The 22,717-nt window shown below is 44.3% G+C and overlaps 1 protein-coding gene across 3 annotated transcripts in view; it reads right to left on the bottom strand.

The window, feature by feature from the left end:
• LOC137281690 (monocarboxylate transporter 14-like) overlaps positions 1-21,671 on the bottom strand; it is a 65,739-nt gene extending 44,068 nt beyond the window's left edge. The window contains exon 1 of one of the 3 annotated variants that reach the window (XM_067813095.1): positions 21,560-21,671. The gene's annotated coding sequence lies outside the window, so the exon portion shown is untranslated. Of the gene's footprint in view, positions 1-17,146; positions 17,264-18,733; positions 18,847-21,559 lie in introns of those variants that run through there. The other 2 variants (XM_067813093.1, XM_067813094.1) reach the window with 2 other exon arrangements.
• Positions 21,672-22,717: the final 1,046 nt, after the last annotated feature.

Here is a 22,717-nt window from a genome sequence, read left to right as displayed (position 1 = left end):
TTCTATGATGAGTGTGAAAGGGGAGAATATTCTATCAAGATATATACTATAATCATTATTGCTAAATGTTAATTTATTTTTTGCTCTAGACTTTAACCTATTTTTTTCGATATTCATAATTATCATGTATAATTCCTTCTCCGGAATGAAATCCCCGGCCCAGATACCGTTGTTCCTAATCTTAGAGACCAACTCCTCTTTTAATGTGATATAAGGTGAGGTGGGTGTTAAGTTGATCAGCCATTTGGGCTCTTTAAAATCTGATAACGACACCCGTCTGTACACGTTGTCTTTGAAGTGCAGGATATATAAGGCGTCTTCCTCACCAGGCTGATCGAATCCCTCCGTATCTCCTAGGTCGTTAAGCGTAGTGTTGGGATGACTGGTCATTATTATACTATTACGATATAATTTCCAACTGGTTTTCTGATAATAATTCAGGGGTGAACTTCATACCCATGAAGTGTATGTTGTCAGGCAGGAAGATCTTGGTTAGTGATATCTTGTTTTCCACGATCACGTTGACCCCCTCCAGACTGGTGTTGGAGCCGACATTCACCCGCACGTAAACGTTGCAAACTTGATACTGGTGTCGTTTCACCCACCCGAGTTTGATCCCCTTCACGATCTCGATATCATTCCCCGATGGTTCCCCTAGGTAGACTTTGATGATCAGTGTTGAGTTTGCCGGTAGACTCTCTAGTATACTGACCACGCCTTCGAATTCAGACACCAACTGTAATGTCACGTTTTGTATGGTCGGTTTACTCGATAGCATGTGGGCTGCCATAGTGTTGAGTGGGCTGACGACTACGCTACGTCTCTGAGTTGGGACATAAGCCACGAGCAGGGTTCCATTATTCACGACTTTGTTTAGGTGGTTGTCTTTGTTATCCGTGAACACGTAGGGGGAGCCGAGCCTAATATTGAGAAACCAGTCGTTATCGGGTAACAACACCCACTTATCATCTTCGGTGAAGACGAGCATATATGGCTTGTTTCGGGCGATGGTAGTGCTCTCAACATCGTCTAAGTCGAACAGTTTACCCCCGAACGATGGGTATATTATCCAGTTACTACCGGTGTTGACAAGGGCGTACTTAGTGTTGATTTTTGCTCTTGTGGTATCTACTATATCACTTAGGGTTCCACCGGAGGGGACTTCAACGCGTTTGTAAATGTTGTTTTTCAGTTGCAAGGCGTACGATTTACCATCTACTCCGGGAGCGTCGAAACCGCGCGTGTCTCCGAGGTCGGAGATCCCGATATTGACGCATTTTTTCACTCCAGGCCCTTGTGCGCTGGTCATTTTACATGAAGCGTTAAGCTGAGGTATCCTATATTTACAGGATTATGATTTATATCTAACACCGATATTATCAGCTCAGGTATGTTGCCCTGGGTTAATCTCTTATACTGCCGTGGTGAAAACGACTCGGTTCTACCGTCGTTGTATTTCTCAGTTTTCACCGGCACTGCTGTCAGTATAGTGGAAGGGTGACCTCCTTGAATGTTGTACGTTGTGCTCACCTGACCAAGATGAATGTACAGCTCTCGGTACGGTACTAGGTCGGGTAACTTCGTGCCTGTGACGGTTGTTGTTGGTTTTATCTCGTCAGGAGACATACCGAGTATCCTCGCTAATGGCCGGCCGAGCCTCAAGGAGGTTCTTCCGTTGTTGATTAACACCACTGTACCGTTTGAGTCGTTCATCTTGAGTTCGGCTCCCAGGGGTTTGAAGACCTCGTCGTTTAGAGAGCACACGCTGTAGTAGCCGTCAGTTATCTGACTGCGAGCCCCACTGACGAACAGCTTATTGTTGCTGGCGTTGATGTTAGTCCATTGCGGTAGGTAGGTGATATCGCAGAGAGCTACTTTGAGTTGACCTGACGTGTTATCGATCGCGTGCGTCAGCTGAACGGCCTCACCGCTCGTTATTCCTGGAAGTGTTATGTACATATTATAATATATAATTTATATATTATAATATGGACTTAGCACACTTGAAAATCGTGGTGGTAGGTAGTACGGGGTTTAAAGCAACCTTTATTAATATCTTTGAAAACTATATCGTGTCCGTTAATAACGCGCAGGCGGTGGTAAACTGGAATCAAAACCCAATGCAGTTTTGGCAGAACCAACTCAACGTTGCTGTGTGGTGTGCGACGACAGGGTCGGGTGTGACACTAGACTACGGTATAGACGAACTGAGTAAGGCAGTCATTTTGTTTCATATTTATTATCAAACGAGACGAATATTGAAGGAAATAAGTGCTCCTCTTCCCCAAGATAAAGCGTGGAGTATGACGAATAACCCCTATGATAAACGCGCTTATGAACGTGTTTGTGGGGACTTTGAGATTCCAACGAATAAAGACTTTCGACTTCCTGGTGTGAACCATGGTCTCGGTATAGTTCTCGTGTACTTCTACAGGTCCGGAACATATCAGGCCGGTTCTAAAGATGGTTCATACAACCCAAACCGTCATACATTTACAGGCCCAACAACGAATGAAAAGATCCATGTCAGCTGTATAAAGCAAACCAATCCTGATGCAGCCACAGCCTGGACTAAAATGATCTCAAAAACATCGAAAGAATTCACTCGTGCAGGTACAATACGCTTGAACGACTCGATTCGAACGTACGTGTGGGCGCTGTTGGGTGCGCAGTCGATGACGCGTTCCAACATCCTCGGTAAGGGGACTGCTTACGACGCTCAGAAACAGTTCGTTTCCAACGTTGAGGATGCTATCAATTCTCCAGTTGATCTCCCGCGGGCCATCGACCGTTACCAAAACGTGTTAGAATACGCCAGATCGAAAGTCAATTACGTGTTCGGCGTGGGGCTGTACATGGCTCCGAGTGATATGCAACTGAGAGTAAAAAAAGTGGTGGGTTATAACAACAAAATAGTCATAGCCACGGCGGATCAAAAGTTGGGTATCAACCCCGATATTAACACCCCCTATATCCCACACATCCCACCACGTGAAACGGGTATAGTGGCGCCACCCCCAGAGTCTAAAGTTCATGTGGAGGTACCCCCCACACACCCCCATATTCAGGCCTCCAATCACATCGATAATAAAACGGCCCTGGCGGTTGGTGGGGTAGCTTTGGGACTTATTTGGTTAAAAATTTCTTAGCCGCTACGTACACCAGACCCGCCACGGCGACGATGGCTGCCCACAGGTTTTGACTGAACCACATGGCAGTTTTAGCCAGAGCGCCCAACAACCACGAGACGATGCTACCCAGGATGCCGGGAAGGGCTTCGGCGGCTTTACCAGCTAGTTTAGCTAGGCGTTCCCCGAGTTTTTTTATCCAGTCTTTAACACCACCGCTGGGGGTTCCGCCGCCGGCAGGTCCCACAGGGGTACCCCCTGTCAGTGACACAACCAAGGTTGATATGATGAAACCCAAAGCAGTCAGAATGCTGGCGATGGTGATCCCTTGCTCCCGGAATAATATCCGAATCCTGTCTGCTAACGTGGTGTCTCGGTGGAGGACTTGATTGATGGTTTCCCGCACACGGCTGACCTGGGATCTAAGCTTTTCTTTGTAGCCGGACGCTGTCTCCAACCAGGTCTGCCTTTCATCTTCCAAATTACGTATTCGTTCCTCGATGGTGGCTTTCATAGACTCGTCCTCAGTTTCACCGAGTTTTTTCTTTTCATAGGCGATGTGGTCGTCTATCTCACTCATTTTGGCCGTGCTTTTCCAGAGCTGACCACGAATGGTTTGCATCAACAGGTCCAACCCCCGCAGTTCCCGAAAGGTAATTTCGAGACCCGGGAAGGGCTTGTTCTCGTAGTCGGCCAACACCTTTTTAATATCATAAGTCATGTTTTGATCCGATGGGGCGTCCCTGATGCCTTCCAGACTTTGAACTACCTTCGGAGGAATCTTAGATCGCGCGCCACTGTAATCTATGAAGCCTAGTTCCTTTTGGACAAACTTAATTCCATGTTTACCGGCTAATGTTTTTCAGGCAAGCGGTGCTCTCTTGTTTTTATGCATGAGATCGGCCTCCGGGCGAGCCTTCAAACGCAGCGTGCCATTGCTGAGGGTAAACTTGGAATGGTCCCTTCCCAACGGCTTGATGTTGTCTCTATTTTCAACTGCGTTGTAATAATCGTCGACGGCGCCCTTAATGAGTTCGACATCCGGCTGTAGGCCAGTACTGAATGAGGTCTCCTGGTCATCATCGAATGCCTGGGCACTATCGTCCCACATATCATACATATCTATGTCTTCAGCCATTAGTATTAAAAATATATTTCATTTATATAACAATGTACGGTAGAAAATTAGATCCTTTCAGAAGATTGAGAGAGCCATTAGGAGCCAGAGCCGTGCGCCAGTCGGTGACCATCACCAACAATCCCAGCAAGATAGACCAGAATCAAACTCTGCTGGTTAGATTTCCAAACCTTGGTGAGAATGACCTCATTGTACCAGGCACTGTTCGACTGGCGTTCAATATCACGTTGACCTCCGACAACGACAAACGCGAGCTAGTGCGTAACGTGGGTCGAGCTATCATCAAGAAAACGACCGTCAAGATCAGCGGTAACGAGGTGCTGAGCATCGACGACAGTGACGTGTTTCACTCCTACGGGGATCTCTGGAAAAGCGAGGGAAAACGAGTCAATGATGTGTACCAGGGCATCAGCAAATCAACCCGATCGCGTATAGGGTATGCCTTCACGCCAGACCAGCTAGACAAGCTATCGGACGGTGAAAAGGCCATCGCTCGAGCATACGGGAATCGATTCTGCGTGCCGCTCGACTTCGAGTTGCTCACGGGACACGCGCCGTTTTACCAGGCCGCGCTGGGTGATAGGCTCGAATACGAGCTCACGTTTAACGACTATAGCAAAGTAGTGCGTACGCCGAACGGTGATGAGGCCAGTTATGCCATAGACAACATCTCTCTGGAGTTCGACATGGTCACTAGCCCGGAGCTGGCCAGGCAGGTTCGAAGCCAGTACTCTGGGAAGATGGCTATCCTGTACGATCGCGTACTGAGGCATAGATCAGTCGTGCGAGATAAGAGCGACACTGTGTGGAATATCAACCTGAACGTGCCGGCGCGATCGATGAAAGGTATCCTGGTCGTCCCCGTGGAGGATTACGAGCCATTCCGGAGGGACAGCGAGAAGTTTTTCAACCCCGAGATTGAAAAGGTGGAAGTGACCATCGAGGGTGTGCCCAACCAGCTGTTCAGTCATGGTATGAGACCACACCAGCAGTGGGATGAGATAAAAAAGCTACCAGTGGGGGGGACCCCACATTATATAACAAAGGACCTGGACCTAGGCTCCGTGCAGATCGGTGAATACCTGACCACCAAGTACGCCCTATGGTTGGACATGCGATCCACGGATGATGATAAACTGCACGGTAGCGGGCGCCGTATAGATAACGGCAGCGAAGGGATAACCATCCAGATTACTAAGAAGGCTCAACCCGCTGGTAAGTTGAAATTATATCTGTACGTTATTATGGACGCGCAACTTAATATAGACAATGGGAGATTCGTGCAAGCCATCTACTGATGGGGGGTACCCCCCACTCCCCACTGACCCACACTGCGCCATAGTGTGCGGGCAGACTGGCTGTGGGAAGACCGTTTTCGTGTTGGATATGTTGGAGGGTTACTACAAGGATGTGTTCGATAACATCGTTATCATGTGCCCTACTCTGAGCATGAATAAAACGTACGCGCGACCTTGGGTGATGACGGACCCGGACGTACACAAAATCGACCCTGGAACACGCCTGCAGGACTGGTTGAAAGCTCTTCACGAGAAATTTAAAGGGGAACCGACGCTGTTCATACTGGACGACTGCAGCGCTAATCGCGAGATAACAAAAAAGAGAGACATGCTATCGTACCTGGCCTTCTCCGGCCGGCATGCAAATCACAGCGTCTGGGTGCTAACGCAGAAGTTCAACTCGGTGTTGAAAGACCTCAGGGAGCAGACGCGATGGGTAGCCTTATTTCACTGCAAGGACAGGGATTCGTTCGAGGAGTGTTTGAGAGAGAACGATATGATGAGCAAATTAGAACGGGAACGGGTGAAGAAACAGCTCGCTGAAACTAAACACGCTAAGCTCGTGCTCAAGACCGACCAACCAGTAGCATATAGGGTGTGCTAAAGCTAAGCAAAGCTAAGCAAAGCTAAGCAAAGCTAAGCAAAGCTAAGCAAAGCTAAGCAAATGCTAAGTATAGCTATGATATTTGAAGTGTTTGTCGTGTGCAACTTAACCTTCATTTCTCTGTGTTTTGTCTGCATCAGGTATTATATAGTTAAAACTAAATCTTACTTGTTATATTATAAGATGGAGTGTGAGGAATTGCTCGAACAATTGTTGGTGGAGGGTTCCCCCAAGCGAGAGAAACTGGTGGCGTTGGCTGTTGGCGGCAAAGCCAAACATTACTTTGGAGACTACACTCCGGATAAAATTCACAAAATGTCAGCCGAAGAAATCGATAAGCTGTACGCTAGATACGAGTCCCGGCTCGGAGCAGAAATGACAAAGACAATAGGATCGGCTATGACCCAGATATACACCGGTATTGTATCATACTTCCCATTCCACTAGAGCGCCGACTTTACCTGTGGGAGGACCTCGAGAAAGACCCTTTTATCAAACACGCCGTGAGTTCTATCAGCTGCGGGCTGTACCACAAATATGGTATGTTGTTGGCTCCAGTGACGGCGGCGATTATCACGGCAAAGCATTGTCAATTTGAGAGAAAAAATAATAATAATATAGATGGATGCTGCTCCCGAGGTGATACCCCCCACAGTGAGGGAAACCCCAGTGGGGGTACCCCCCACACCCCCAACAGTGAGGGAAACTCCACTGGAGGAAACCCCCACAGTGGGGGAAGTGACCCCAACAGTAACCAGGCAGAAGAATCCTAAGAGAGTAGCTGCCGGTAAAAAACGGTGGTGTAACCAACATAAAATTATTACAGTGACCAACCAAACCCGACTGTTGTTGGCTGTAGGCGTAACTGCTGCCTTGGCTATCTCGTGGTTATATACACGTGAGGGAAACCCTCACCGTGAGGTGGTACCTGAGGTGGTAACCCCCACTGTCGACCCGCATATCATGTTATAATTTAAAATATTTTTATATATACATAATGTCTGAGGGGAAAACGTTCGTCAACGACGCATACCACGCCACAGTGGTCGCCAGTCTAGCAGTAGGGTACGCTCGGTTGACTAAAATGGTGCTTAAACAACCAACTATCAAGCTAGATTTCAACCTGCAGGATATGGGTATGCTCATAATGAACCTTGGTATGGCGATGGCCACAAAAGACATCCTAGTAAAACAAGGGATAATACCTGATAATATAATGAAATAAATATAGGGATGGCCACGATAGCTATGATGGTCGGTGGGGCGTTAGTGAATGCCCTGGCATTTTCCGGGAGTAATTTCCTCTTCTCGAAACTACGAGATGATCACGCGGCTGAAATACAGGAAGAAAGGAAGCGGCACGATCTCGCTACTGAGAACTTACAAAAGGCACAGGCCGAGTACGCTAAAAAACGCCTCCAGAGGATCGATTTTATTAACGAACAACTCCAGCGTGAAAACCATGCCGTTCAAACATTCAACGATGTCGATGAAGCAATGAAAGAATACTACCTACTAACTGGTAAACGATTGGAACCGCTCAATAAACCCACACTCGCTCAGTACTACACACCATCCAAGGGACAAATGAATCGTGAACTGGGCTTCATAGTGTTGGGTATAGCAGCTACTGCGTTGGTTGCGAAGCAATTAAATTAAATACCTATATAAGTAAACATGAGACCCGCTCCATACCGATGCGAATACATACTTATGGGGAAGACCGAGGCCTGTGGTAGGAAATGTAGGAATCAGGGGTTCTGTTGTTTCCATATGGGAAGTCCTAACTACACGTGTTCTGTGTGTGGTATCGGGGTTAAAGGACACTACTGTCTATGTAAAGCTCACGGAGCGAACGTAGTCAGACATCAACTCATCTACGAGAATAAAAAGGACTACATAAAAGAACGTAGGCGACTGCTCAAGATAGACACCAAATAAATGTTTTACTCAGCCACATATTTTTATCAAGGGTTACCTCCCTTTACTGTGACCCAATTAGACATTGGTTATGTTAGGTGTAAACACTATGACTACTGTACGCGAGCTAAAGCGGGTCGCAAAACAGAGAGGTGTGATCGGGTATTCTCGAATGCGGAAGTCAGCATTGTTGAGATTACTAGGTTTAGAAGCCCCTCCTACGGTAAAACAATTAAAAGCTCAAGCAAAACAGCTTGGATACACGGGTTATTCAAACCTGGGGAGAGCCGGGTTAGTCGAATTGTTATCACATACCCCCGTTCCCACTGTAAAACAACTGAAAGCCGAGGCACACGATTTGGGTTTAGGCGGATATTCCCGTATGAGGAAACCACAGCTTGTAGAATTATTACGACAGAATAGAGCTATTGACCTACAGTTCGTGCGCACTGAGCGCGCTGTAGGCAACTATTTGAGAGGTTGGCGCATACACGTTGATAGAAACATAGACATTACAGATATCAAGCCTCTGATAGCTGATAAGGTCAACCAGGAACTAAATAACCTAGGAAGTATCAAGTTTCAGATCACAGTGAAAATGTCGCTCGATAAGCAGGTTGGGAGTACCACTGAATATGTTCAGCCTTACTTCCGAGGTAAACAAGAGGTTGTCACACATACAGAGACCATTGACGCATCAATCGATACCAGTTTTCAGCAGATACGAGAATACCTAGAACGCAACACACACTTGGGGTCCGGGTGGGCTGTAGATATAATCGATAATGTCTATCTAGACATAGCTAACTACGTGCCATTCAGAGGCGGGTCATACCTAGCCTTGCCCCCCTACTATAGGAACAAACATGCCATAGTAAACGTTAAGAATAGAGGAAACGATTGCCTGAGGTTAGCTATCAGGTCAGCCTTATTTCCAGCTGACACTAATCCGAACAGGTCTTCTAATTATCCTCAGGATGATGGGCTCAACTGGGATGGTATAGATGAACCCACCCCCATATCCCAGATCACTAAAGTAGAAAAACAGAATAATCTGGCTATAAATGTCTTTGGGCACGAAGGTAACACAACAATAGTACACAGGGTCAGCCCGGTGAAGGATCGCCAAGTTATTAATATATTCATGATCCAGCGAGGTGACAAGTATCACTACACATGGATAAAACACTTTAGCAGGCTGTTGTATGACCAATCGGCACACAGAGAAAAGACCCACTTCTGTGAACGATGCCTACATGGCTTCACACGAGCTGATTTATTAGAATCCCACCGGGATGATTGTCAAGGTGTGGGGCAGACGGCCATACGAGGCGACATGCCTAAGGAAGGTGATAAAATCCTAAAATTCGGTAACCACAAGAACCAAATGTCTGTGCCTTATATCATATACGCCGACTTCGAAGCCTTGGTGGTGGGGGATTCCCCCAGTGGTGCCGCCGGCGAGGCCCCCTTCACCCACAAAACACAAGAGCATAAAGCCTGTGGGTTTGGATACATTGTCGCCCGTTGTGACGGGGAAACGAAAGCTCCGGTAGTGTATAGGGGCCCTGACGCGGCTGAAAGGTTTCTAAAGTGTTTGCAGGAGGAAGAAAAAATTATTAGGAATACATTGTATAGAATCGCTCCCATGCGTATGACCCGAGTCGACAGGCTAGCTCACGCTAGTAGCACTAACTGTCACGTGTGTGACTCACCACTTAACGGTGATTCGGTGAGAGATCACTGCCACATAAGTGGTAAGTATAGAGGCGCCGCTCACAGCGCGTGCAACCTCAAGCTTAAAATCAACCCTAAGACAATAAACATCCCCGTTGTCTTTCACAACTTGAGAGGGTACGACTCACACTTGATCATGCAGGCCATCGCGAAAATCGATGGTAATATAACGTGCATCCCCAACAACATGGAGAGATACATCTCCTTCAGCTTAAACGGACTTAGGTTCATTGACTCGTTTCAGTTCCTCCTGTCGTCACTCGACAGTCTGGTCAAAGCCAACAATACCTTCCCTATCACCGATCGATACGCAGACGCCGAGACTAGACCCCTGCTTATGAGGAAGGGTGTGTACCCCTATGAGTACATGGATAGTTGGGTCAAGTTCACCGAGACCAGACTACCCCCTATTGACTGCTTTTATAGCAAGCTGAATGAGGCGTCCGTCTCACGAGATGATTACTCGCACGCGACTAACGTATGGAATAAACTGGGTTGTAAGAACCTGGGTGATTATCACGACCTGTACTTGAGGACAGATGTACTGCTGTTAGCCGACGTGTTTGAGACGTTTAGGCGGACGTGTTTCAAGCAGTATAAACTCGACCCCGCATGGTATTACACCAGCCCAGGTCTGTCGTGGGACGCCTTGCTTAAAAAGACCGGAGTTAATTTGGAATTGCTCACAGATTACGACATGCACCTATTCATTGAGAAAGGCTTGCGAGGTGGGATTTCCATGGCATCCAAACGATACGCGAAAGCAAATAATCAATACGTGAAAGGTTACGATCCTAACAAGCCAACCAATCACATTCTCTACCTCGACGCAAACAACCTGTACGGCTGGGCCATGAGCCAGTATCTACCTACAGGGGGATTCGAATGGGTACCCCACGTTGATGTTATGGGGGTTGCACCAGATTCGAACAAAGGGTATATCCTCGAGGTTGACTTAGAGTATACCAAGGAATTACACACATCGCACAACAGCTACCCCCTGGCCCCCGAACGTATGAGGGTTAACCCAGACTGGATGTCTGAGTACCAACATAACTTGTTAGGTGGGTGTGTGACAGACGTTGAAAAACTCGTGCCTAACTTAATGAATAAGACCAAGTACATCGTTCACTATCGCAACCTACAGCTGTACCTGTCGTTGGGTATGAGGCTGACCAAAATACACAGGGTGCTCATGTTCGACCAGAGCCCATGGATGGAGCCCTACATCAGAATGAACACAGACCTACGAAAAAAAGCCACCAGTGATTTTGAGAAAAATCTCTACAAGCTCATGAACAACTCGGTGTTTGGTAAGACTATGGAGAACCTGAGGAAACTCGTGACCGTGAAGCTGGTTCGGTCGAGTGAGGAAGACAAGCTCAGGAGATTGATAGCCAGTCCGGCATTCAACCGTAGTAAGATATTCACAGACAACCTGGTTGCCCTACACATGAAGAAAAGCCACATAAAATTCAACCGGCCTATTTACGTGGGGATGAGCATCCTCGATTTATCCAAACACCTGATGTACGACTTTTACTACAACGAGCTCAAGAAACAGTACGGTGACAGGTGTGAAGTGCTGTACACTGACACGGATTCCCTGCTGATGGAGATTCGAACCGAGGACGTGTACGAGGACATGAAAAAACACCTCGATTTATGCGACACCAGCGACTACCCTAAGACCCATGCCATACACAGTACGGTAAATAAAAAGGTCCTAGGTAAGATGAAGGACGAGTGTGCTGGCACGCCCATAGCCGAGTACATAGGTTTGAGACCAAAGATGTACTCCATACTGAAAGCCGACAATAGTGAGATCCGGAAGGCTAAGGGGGTTAAGAAGTATGTGGTGAAACAACACATCAAACACGCCAGATTCAAGGAAGCCCTGTTCAAGACCCGTACCTTTAGGCATAAAATGAACACACTTAGAAGTGATGGACATAAGATATACGGACTGACTATAAACAAGACGTCCCTGTCGCCTATGGACACGAAACGTTGGATAGCTATTGATGGGATAAACACATACGCGTATGGACATGAAAAAATTTGAGGCTATTTACTACAGCCCGCGTGGGTACTGGAAAGGAGCTAGCGCAGTAGATAAGCTAGCTAAAATAGCGCGAGTACCCCCGGAGGAAGCCAAAGCGTGGCTTGAAAAACAAGCCCTGTGGCAGATCTATTTGCCGGCACCACGCTACGTGCCTAGAAGGAGGTTCGGTATTAACATACCTAATAGCATTCACCAGGCAGACCTACTGTTCCTACCCCACGACAAGAGGTACAAGTATGCCTTAACCGTAGTGGACGTAGCCAGTCGTTACAAGGAAGCCGAACCCTTGACCACGAAAGATTCGGCTCAGGTAGCCAGAGGATTCGAACGCATATACAAACGCAGTCCGCTGACGTGGCCAACAGAGCTGCAAGTTGACCCCGGACGGGAGTTCATGGGTGCCGTGTCACAACTGCTAGCCAAACACGATACAAAGGTCAGGCGTGGCACGGCCAGAGCCCATCGCAGCCAAGCCATAGTTGAGAGATTTAATAGGACTTTGGCTGAGCGCTTGTTCGGCCATCAGTATGCTAGGGAGATGGTCACCCCTGGAAAACGATCGACTGAATGGGTCACGAGGTTACCCAAGGTGGTGTCGGCAATCAACCATGAAGTCACCCGTCTCACCGGTAAGAAACCGGCAGACGCTATCAAACTAAAATCAATAGTTGCAGAGTCGGCCGCTCCATTGCGTGGGAAGGAGAAACAGATACCAGATAGGGCCCTAGTGAGGTATCTATACCAGCCGGGGGAACACGAGGGTGATAGCCGTAAGCGGGCCACCGATCCTATATGGTCAGTCAAAACTTACAACATAGATAAAGTGGATATAAAAGCCGACGAACCTAACTTGTACTACTTGAGGGATGGGCCGGGTAGGGGGTTTGTAAGAGAAGAATTATTGATCGTACCGTACGGCACAGTGTTACCTCCAACACACGTTAAGTAGTAGGGGTAATAGTAGCAAGAGCTAAGGGCCCAACCAAAGCCTTATTTAGTAAATAAGGCTTTGTAGAGACTTTTCTTGAAAGTGTTTTAAAACCCCCATTGTATATACTACTTCTTGATAGATTAAAAACAACTCCTTAGGCTCAATAAAAAGGTGAAATGTTTGTCGAGCATCGGCGCGTGACTTTTATTTGTGCATGTAACAATATTTTATTGCCATTTTTTAAAAATATAATTTTGACTTCGCCGTGTCTCGATCATTCATTTGTCCACTGTAAGAATAATTATGTGTAAGAACAAACGTGGCTTCACGGGTCTTTTTTTCAGATATATATGTGACAGGATGAAATATTTGTAAATATTCTGCGTTTTTTATTCTTTATTTTTAACTGAATTAAATATTCAGTTTAGCATATTTTTAAACACTGTATACTTCACTCTCCAGTTTCTCTAACCCCTTTCTCTCAGCTTACAATCACCCTGAGCACTGCCACACAATAGCCAGCCCAAGCGCGCCACTTAGCGTCCCTTTGTCATAAACTTTGTCAGCTTACTAGCTGTCCCCTGTTTAAAGTTTGTTGTCTATTAGCAGTTGAGTTTTAACATTTCTACTGGTCACAAAGCACATTTGGATGATTTGATTTGGACATTTAGTTTATTGGAGCTGTCGGGATCATTTCCAGAGGTTAGTCTCTTTCAATACTTTTTATGGTTGTACATATTCATGTCATGCGTACAGTGTATATATGCTTTGATAATTTGGCTGCTTTGTCATATTGTAGGTATTGAGTAGTTTGTGATAATTAGTTGTTTTGCAGATTGCAATAAACCATGAGTTTAATTATTTACAAATGGTAAATAATTCGGTAAGTGATATACATGTACGATGTGTAAATGCGTGATGAGTGAATGTGTACGTTATGTGTAAATGTACGAATGTATAATGTGTAAATGAACGAATGCATGTAAGAATGAAGCAGGGTTTTACCAATAAATATATTTTAAGTGTTTCCCATTGATCAACAATTCCTAAACGTACTTGTTTGCATTGTTGTTGCTGCCATTCGATTAGTCTGCACAGTGTGTATATATGTTTCATTTATTTGTGCAGATGTAGCTGTATTGCTCGTGCAGCTGTAGTGTCTTTCAGTCAGCAGACCCAGGTCCACATACTTGGTGGGTTCAGTGTATTTAACGCATTATGTAATGATTACTTGATATATTCAATGTACGATATTAGTTTGTTTCTCCATGTGATATGATGTGTACATAGATATTTGTGTTCTATGTATGAATTAAAGTATACTAGTATATGGAATCTGCTATCAATTAAGTATTGAGGCAATGTGTATGAAATGGCTCAGCAATGATGATATTCTGTAAATGGTTATATATATACACAGATTGTATTAATGACTGATATTATCTATCAGCATATACTTACGTTGTACTTAAAGGATGTTTTATTTGTTTCAGGGTTTTTTCTACATGAGTATAAATAAAGGCCATATTGCGAACACCACCGTGTCTGTTCATATATTGAGACAGTTCCGGTTTCATATACATGGAAATATTAGGCGAGCACGAGGTAATAATTACCTTAGAATATGTCCTTCACAAATATATTTTTCTCCTTCAAGTAGATGTAACATGGGGGTTTAATTCTTTAAAATAAATATAAAGCAAACACACAAAAACAGCAATACAATGTATGAGTGCTTCGGTAATATTAAGTACCACTGAAGTCAAACCGGAATAGAGTTATCGTTCCTGTTTCAAGTAGTTCTGATTTCCTACGCCACTATGAAACCCTTCGAGAGGAGCGCGAGTCGCTACTCGGCATGCCCCAGGACCATTCGTAACTACTCGTCTCTTTCCGTGACCTGCAAGAAGCTTGACCTGCTTGCCGGAATGACACGAGTAGTTACGAATGGCCCCGGGATACGAGTGGATCACGGAAGAAACGGGAGGTCACGGGAAAAGGCGAATGGTGACAAACCATACACACCATCGTTAAAGCCCTAAAATAACCTCCATTATGACGTTGAATCGCATTTCAACCTCCTTAACCCTCGTTTTGTTGTTGTTGTTTTGTTTTCGTTTTTTCTTTTTTTGTTTTGTTATGAAGGACGTAAATCTGAAGTTTTCTCTGCGAACAAAAGACGTTATGAACTAAAGATTTCGAGGGACATGGTATACCGTGTAGTTGGTGTAAGCTAGGCCTTAAATGTAACTGTTGCACATTCTGAAGAGCTTACTAAAAGAGATTGTGTCAAACAAAACCCACGGATTTGAGTGAGCTCATTGAATGCTCTGACTGCAGGATAGTTCAATGGGTAAAATATACGCTAACACTTAGTCTCTGAATATATATGCTGGACTTATACTGGAATAATTTAAGGATATTCGTGATTGATATTTCACCAGATTGTCAATGAACAAATCGATCATAATTTAAAAATTTACACATATCCCTAACTATTTTTGTTCAGTCTATATATTCTTGATAGATAAAAACAACTCCTTAGGCTCAATAAAAAGGTGAAATGTTTGTCGAGCATCGGCGCGTGACTTTTATTTGTGCACGTAACAATATTTCATTGCCATTTTTTTTTAAATATAATTTTGACTTCGCCGTGTCTCGATCATTCATTTGTCCACTGTAAGAATAATTATGTGTAAGAACAAACGTGGCTAGATCTACAACCCATTAACACATGCTAAACTTTCCAAACTATATCTGAGAGAGAAAAAATAAACATGTGCTCCTCCATCGTCACTTTTTTTCTATCAAAACTTGAAAAAAGAATCCTACCGCCCTCGTCACTTTTGAAAAACATGAGTCCGTGAAACATTTAATTATTTTTTAAAGTAGCCTTATGATTTGAAAAGGAGCTCCAGTGAAGAAGGCAGATTCAGAGCTTGACGAAATCTAGAGGAAATTCATTAAAGGGATTTACCATCACAGAAATAAGTAGGCAGAATCAAAATTGATGCAGTTCGGGAGCTGTGAGACTGGCTAATTGAATCATTTCAAGGAGTGGACACTTCATTTCCTGAAGCGAGTTAGTGAGTTTGTTTTTGCCGCTTTTATCAGTATTCCAGCAACATCACAGCAGGGGCACCAGAAATGGGCTTCACACGTTGTACCTATGTGGGGAATTGAACTCGGGCCATCGGCGATGAGCGAAGCGTTAACTACCTGGCTACCCCATCGCTCGTATTGACGAAGCTGATGGTATGAATATACAATGTAGTTAAGAAAGTGGTCAAATGTAACATGTTATATTTGGGATTGTACTTTCTCCGTAAAGTGCAGATTATAGATCTAGTACTTTTGCTGTAATGGACCAAGGAATCAGGGATTCGAACCCATACTCTCAGTGCCAGGCACGTTAACGCCGGGAGGGCGAGCTCACGGTGAGCGAGATGGCTTACGTAGCTTTACGCCACACTCAGCAATATTCCAGCTATATGGCGGCGGTCTGTAAATAATCGAGTCTGGACAAGACAAATCAGTGATCAACAACATGAGCATCGATCTGTGCAATTGGGAACTGATGACATGTGTCAACCAAGTCAGCGAGCCTGACCACCCGATCCCGTCTTACGACAAGCATAGTCGCCTTTTATGGCAAGCATGGGTTGCTGAAGGCCTATTCTACCCCGGAACCTTCACGGGTCGTATATGACCAGATGGTGGCCCCATGATTACGTGCAAACATCTAGTTGCGGGTACAGACAGCAACGTGCAGTAAACTTGGACAAAGTACTGTGACTATGTGTCCCAGTCTACCTAGCTGTGAACTGAGTACTTCGATCGTTAGTGTGAGAAAAGCCACAACGAACTCGGTGCGCCCATTGGCAGCAAGAGTAGTATACTCCCAAGGAAGTTGAAATTACTAATACGATGTGACGTTGACATCCAGTGAACGAGGGAAACAAATACCTGTGCCTTGAGCAAACACTAGTTGCATGGATATGTGCGCCATATAAATATCCTCCCGTAAAATAATAATAACAACAATGGCTGCGCACAATGGCAGCCATCTAGCCCACTTGGCAAGTGCGGCTTTAACAAAATTAGAGTCTAACAACTGACAGTGTATACCCATGGAGTAATTGTACCCCTCTGACGAGCGTAGATTGGCACGGTTCATGACAATGAATGTCATTGTAACGTTCCTCAATGTGTTTTCTTTCTACCAGACTCCAGGTTCAGTTTCCCCTACTTTTGTTAAGCGTATATATTCCAAGACTAAGCACTAACCTATCAATCCAACAGAGATACAAGAATATGTACTTTACCTGGAAAGAGTAACCCAAAATATACCGTGTTATATGAAGCTGGCGTTCTCAATGGGAAATTATCCTACCGACCGCCATCACATGGCTGGGACATTGCGGTGTGCGGCGTCATACAATAAACAAACCAATAAACAATAAACAAAGACATGCAGAACTTCCAAACATACTGTTCAATAGAATGACAGATATTGAAATGTTCGTACACACGTACATACAACACCTGCTGCAATATTTCATTAAAACAACAAACGCATGTATGATATAGTGGACATGATACAGCGGCTTGCCATGTGAGCCGATGTTGGTAACGTTACACGAAAAGTTACACTACGAAAACAGTCGGCCTGAGACGAATTGATACTGATGAATTGCAATCTAATACAGAGCAGAAACCAAGGCGTTGTAAAAAAACAACAGACCAACTCTAAAAAAATCCATAATTTTTGTCACAGGTATGAAAATTTTGCTTAAGAAACCTTCATCATTTAATTGTGCATTTTCCCAGTTTGTTACAAGGACGCAGTGGCAACTGTAGGTTAAGCGAAACAATGGAAGTGGGGGATTAAACCCGGGGAACGTGTTGAGAAAATTTATTTACGCCTGCAGGATGATTCGCTTATTTCCGCCCTGTTCCTTTTTACCAACAGACACGAGTGAAGGAAAACAATATACATGTATACACATGCACAAAAGTTAAGCGCCACCCACTATTTTTGTGATCTGTCACTATGGATACTCAATGGTAACTATCATAACGACATCTATGCCTGTCATTGACATCATTGGTTTGATTACGTTTGGCAACTGACGCTGTGACCCATTTGCCTTGCAATGGCCCTGTATGACATGCCAGCGTTTTTCATTCCTAACACTTGTCATCTCTCGGGGGTAGTTAACTTTCTCCTCACCATGACTGATTTTCTAACTCTAAAGTGAAAGGAGAATCTCACAACAGACCGGTGAAACCAAGTGTGTGAAACTTGATTTTCAAGATTCAAATGGTAGGGAAATGGAGTTGCACGTGAAGAACGTTTTCCTTGTCATATCTTGACAATCTTAGGTTCAAGAATCTATGGAAGGATAATTCAGTCATAAACATTTACAGTTTGTATTTCCTATCTTCAGTGGTGAAATCAAGACATTATGAAAATAGTGGCGCTTAACTTTTGTGCATGTGTATATCTTTATGGAAGACGTGTGTTGGAGATTCCGTTTCACCTCACAACTACAATGATAGTAACTCATACAAAAACGGGTTACCTGTGACGTCGGTTGGCAATACGGCGGATAAACATGTAACGTAAACAAAACCCCGCTGAACATGGCGTTGGTATATGCTAACAACGATAAACAAAACAGGTAGTGTGTTGAAAACACTTAAGTTAGAAATAGCTCTCTGCTTGCAACATGATTCGGCTGCTATAGCGCTAGCCATTGTACATGTTGTCAAGATTATCGTGTTGTGCACGTTCACGAACGCACGCACGCACGCAATCGCTCACTGGATGATAATAACGCCACCGGAAGAACTGTAATAATATTGGGGCGTTAAATAAGAAACAAACAAATAAACAAACAAACACTCACCCCACCCACGGTTTTTAGTGTCGGAACGCTTGTGAATACTTTCGCACCAGAAATCATAGCCGGCCTATAAGCCATGAACACTGGGATTGAATATGGCCTAGTCATTATTAATCAAAAAACAAAACCCGACCAACCATTTATACAACACAATATGCCGTGGAATGTGTAGCTCCAATGGAGCCGTGCGCAGTATTTGCCAACATAGGCAGCAGCTGTGTACTGTAAAATGCACGCGGGTCGCTCTGTGGCATCAGAGGCCCATGCTTACATTATTATTGTGTACACCTTATTTATGTATGTACTTGTATGATAAACAAAATGGTGTTGTAAACATATCGCTTACCTGCAAGAATAAATTAAGTCTGTTTATGCATTTAACCAGTTAAATATACCATGGTAAGTGCACTCGTGCGTCATTGTTTGTTTTGCGTTGTTTTTTTTTCGGGCAATGCTAAATATGATACATCATCTTTTTGCAAACAAATTGCGAAATATAAATGTTACTAGTTTATAGCAGATTGAAACAGCTGGTTAGTTTTGTGCATATTCGGGATTCCACATTAATAGTAGTTGTTTATATATATATTTTCGTCTCAAGACCAAAGTAGGGCAAATAAACTATAAGCGAAATTCATTGCCAGTGTCGTTTGAAATACAAGGAGAACATAATCTTTCATTCAGGGGTGTTTTATTCCTCCATCTTGATCTTGAAGGTAATGGCTTGAGGTTCTGAAACTGATTGACCCTCACACTGATCTGTAAGGCTGTACTCAACATAAGCTCACTAACCCTAACCCTATATACAAGGCTAGATACGAGGAAAGCACATCGTGTGACGCCTTACTTTCATATGGAAATCACATCGTCGTCGTCGTCGTCATCGTCATCATCGTCGTCGTCATCATCATCGTCGTCATCATCATCGTCTTCATCATCGTCGTCGTCATCATCGTCTTCATCATCATCATCGTCTTCATCATCATCGTTGTCATCATCGTCGTCATCGTCGTCGTCATCATCGTCATCGTCATCGTCGTCGTCGTCGTCGCCATCATCGTCATCGTCGTCGTCATCGTCATCGTCGTCGTCGTCGTCATCATCTGGAGCCTATTTCTGATGTCCCCCGCCGTGATATTGTAAAAGAGGCGTAAAACCATACTCACCCACTAACTCATTATCATCATCACCATCATTTATTTTAATGTAATCTAGAGGTTATGATTTCAGCAAATAAGTATTGCTGTAGACACTTGTGCATGTCTATTAATAAATCTACGCCATCTGCAGAGCTGCAGCATTCCGCCATAAGTATTCGGAAAATCAACATAGCGGTCATTACGTGCCGTTTCGACTCATAGACTTTTTGTATTAATAAATCAAATTAGGTAAGTATAAACAAACTCGTCTTACCTCAGTACTTGGTAATATGACCTTTAGAGGTAATTACTCGCAAAAGTCTCCTTGGGATGGTGTTGTAGAGCAATCTGATGTATTGGACCGACATACCTTCCCACGCACGACAGATGGAATGTTCCAAGTCGGCAACACTGTTTATATTTTGAATATTTTTCTGAATTTCCTTTTTAAGTTCCCACCACAACCGTCATTGTCCCCACGCCATTGTAGGCAATACATCCCCAAACCATGAGTCCAAACTTTTTACGTGATGGAGGACAGATACAATCACCTAGCCATTCTTCACCGACTTTTCTCCAGACTGTCACACGACTGTCAGAGCCCACTATAACTTTGCATTCATCGCTGAAGATGACACGACTCCAGTAATCAGGAACATTTTTCATTCTCTTCCCTCTGCACCAGACCACACGATTTCTACGATTCACCTCACGAATTCTAATGACTTTTCTCACCGAGCGTTTATGAAATCCTCCTGAATGTAGTTTTCCCTCAACAGTTCACTTGGAGAAACCTCTGTCCCTGCTATCATAGAAAATATTGGTAATTTCGTTCAAGGAGCTCCTACGATTCTTTTTACACATGACGTTGTTCATCTCGAGCCTATAACAAAACTGGCCTTCCACTTCTATGGCGATTTTCTGTATTTCCTCGTGTCAAATATCTGTCTAAAAACTGTAAACGGTGCTTGAAGGCACTGCAATTATCCTGACAATTTCAGATCTTTTTATCCCTGCTTCAAATAATGTGGCGATCTTTTCTTTCACAGTCGATGACAATTCCTTCGATTTCCGACCCATGTTGTTTACGATCGCGATTTCAGTGAAGTAGGGGACAAGTGACGTCACAACTTTGCCCACGTGAGACTCACATGCCGTACTAACCACTGTCAAACTTACATGGCGTAGGACAACGTTGTTTTTGCACTGCCTCGAAAATACGGCGCGACTTAACACCATATTAAAATTACGTCTCAGGATTTTCCGAATACTTATGGTGGAATGCTGTAGTTTTCAAGAAGCCTTTTGTGCACAATACCCAGAAACCCTGGATGGCAATAACGGAATGATATCGTGTGTTTAATGTGCGTCCGATGTGTGCTTGATGTGTGTTTGATACGTGTTTGATGTGTGCTTGACGTGTGTTTGATGTGTGTATCTGTGTTTCATCTCTGATGCTGTGTGTGTGTGTCTCTCTCTGTGTGTCTCTGTCTGTCTGTCTGTCTCTGTGTGTGTGTGTGTGTGTGTGTGTGTGTGTGTGTGTGTGTGTGTGTGTGTGTGTGTGTGTGTGTGTGTGTGTGTGTGTACGTCAGTCATACTCACTACTATAACCTACGAATTAACACTGAGAACGACATTCCCTTTCACTTTCTTCGCCCAGCTGGAAATAATTGCATACATATGTACTTACTTGCCTGTACGCCTCATGATCCAGGCATTGTTCCAAACCGTGGTAGATTCTCACTTGACAATACGAAGTCTAGCTGCTTCAGTATGTCATCTTGCACGGCTGAACGTTTTCTAAAGCGAGAGATAATGCAGCGTATGTAACCACGGCAACGATGCGTCCACGTTCAAATATCAGATTCCAGGCACTTTATTGGGTCAGCGATAATCAATGACGTAGTGACTACCAATGGGAGGCCATTGTAGGCAATACATCCCCAAAACATGAGTCCAAACTTTTTACGTGATGGAGGACAGATACAATCACCTAGCCATTCTTCACCGACTTTTCTCCAGACTGTCACACGACTGTCAGAGCCCACTATAACTTTGCATTCATCGCTGAAGATGACACGACTCCAGTAATCAGGAACATTTTTCATTCTCTTCCCTCTGCACCAGACCACACGATTTCTACGATTCACCTCACGAATTCTAATGACTTTTCTCACCGAGCGTTTATGAAATCCTCCTGAATGCAGTTTTCCCTCAACAGTTCACTTGGAGAAACCTCTGTCCCTGCTATCATAGAAAATATTGGTAATTTCGTTCAAGGAGCTCCTACGATTCTTTTTACACATGACGAAAGTCGTTGTTCATCTCGAGCCTATAACAAAACTGGCCTTCCACTTCTATGGCGATTTTCTGTATTTCCTCGTGTCAAATATCTGTCTAAAAACTGTAAACGGTGCTTGAAGGCACTGCAATTATCCTGACAATTTCAGATCGTTTTATCCCTGCTTCAAATAATGTGGAGATCTTTTCTTTTTCAGTCGATGACAATTCCTTCGATTTCCGACCCATGTTGTTTACGATCGCGATTTCAGTGAAGTAGGGGACAAGTGACGTCACAACTTTGCCCACGTGAGACTCACATGCCGTACTAACCACTGTCAAACTTACATGGCGTAGGACAACGTTGTTTTCGCACTGCCTCGAAAATACGGCGCGACTTAACACCATATTAAAATTACGTCTCAGGATTTTCCGAATACTTATGGTGGAATGCTGTAGTTTTCAAGAAGCCTTTTGTGCACAATACCCAGAAACCCTGGATGGCAATAACGGAATGATATCGTGTGTTTAATGTGCGTCCGATGTGTGCTTGATGTGTGTTTGATAC

Source organism: Haliotis asinina, chromosome 4 (genome assembly GCF_037392515.1).
Source record: "Haliotis asinina isolate JCU_RB_2024 chromosome 4, JCU_Hal_asi_v2, whole genome shotgun sequence".
In the NCBI taxonomy this organism is placed as follows: Eukaryota; Metazoa; Mollusca; class Gastropoda; order Lepetellida; family Haliotidae; genus Haliotis; species Haliotis asinina.
Note: the sequence above shows the minus strand (reverse complement) of the source record. Positions and strands in the feature narration are given on the sequence as shown.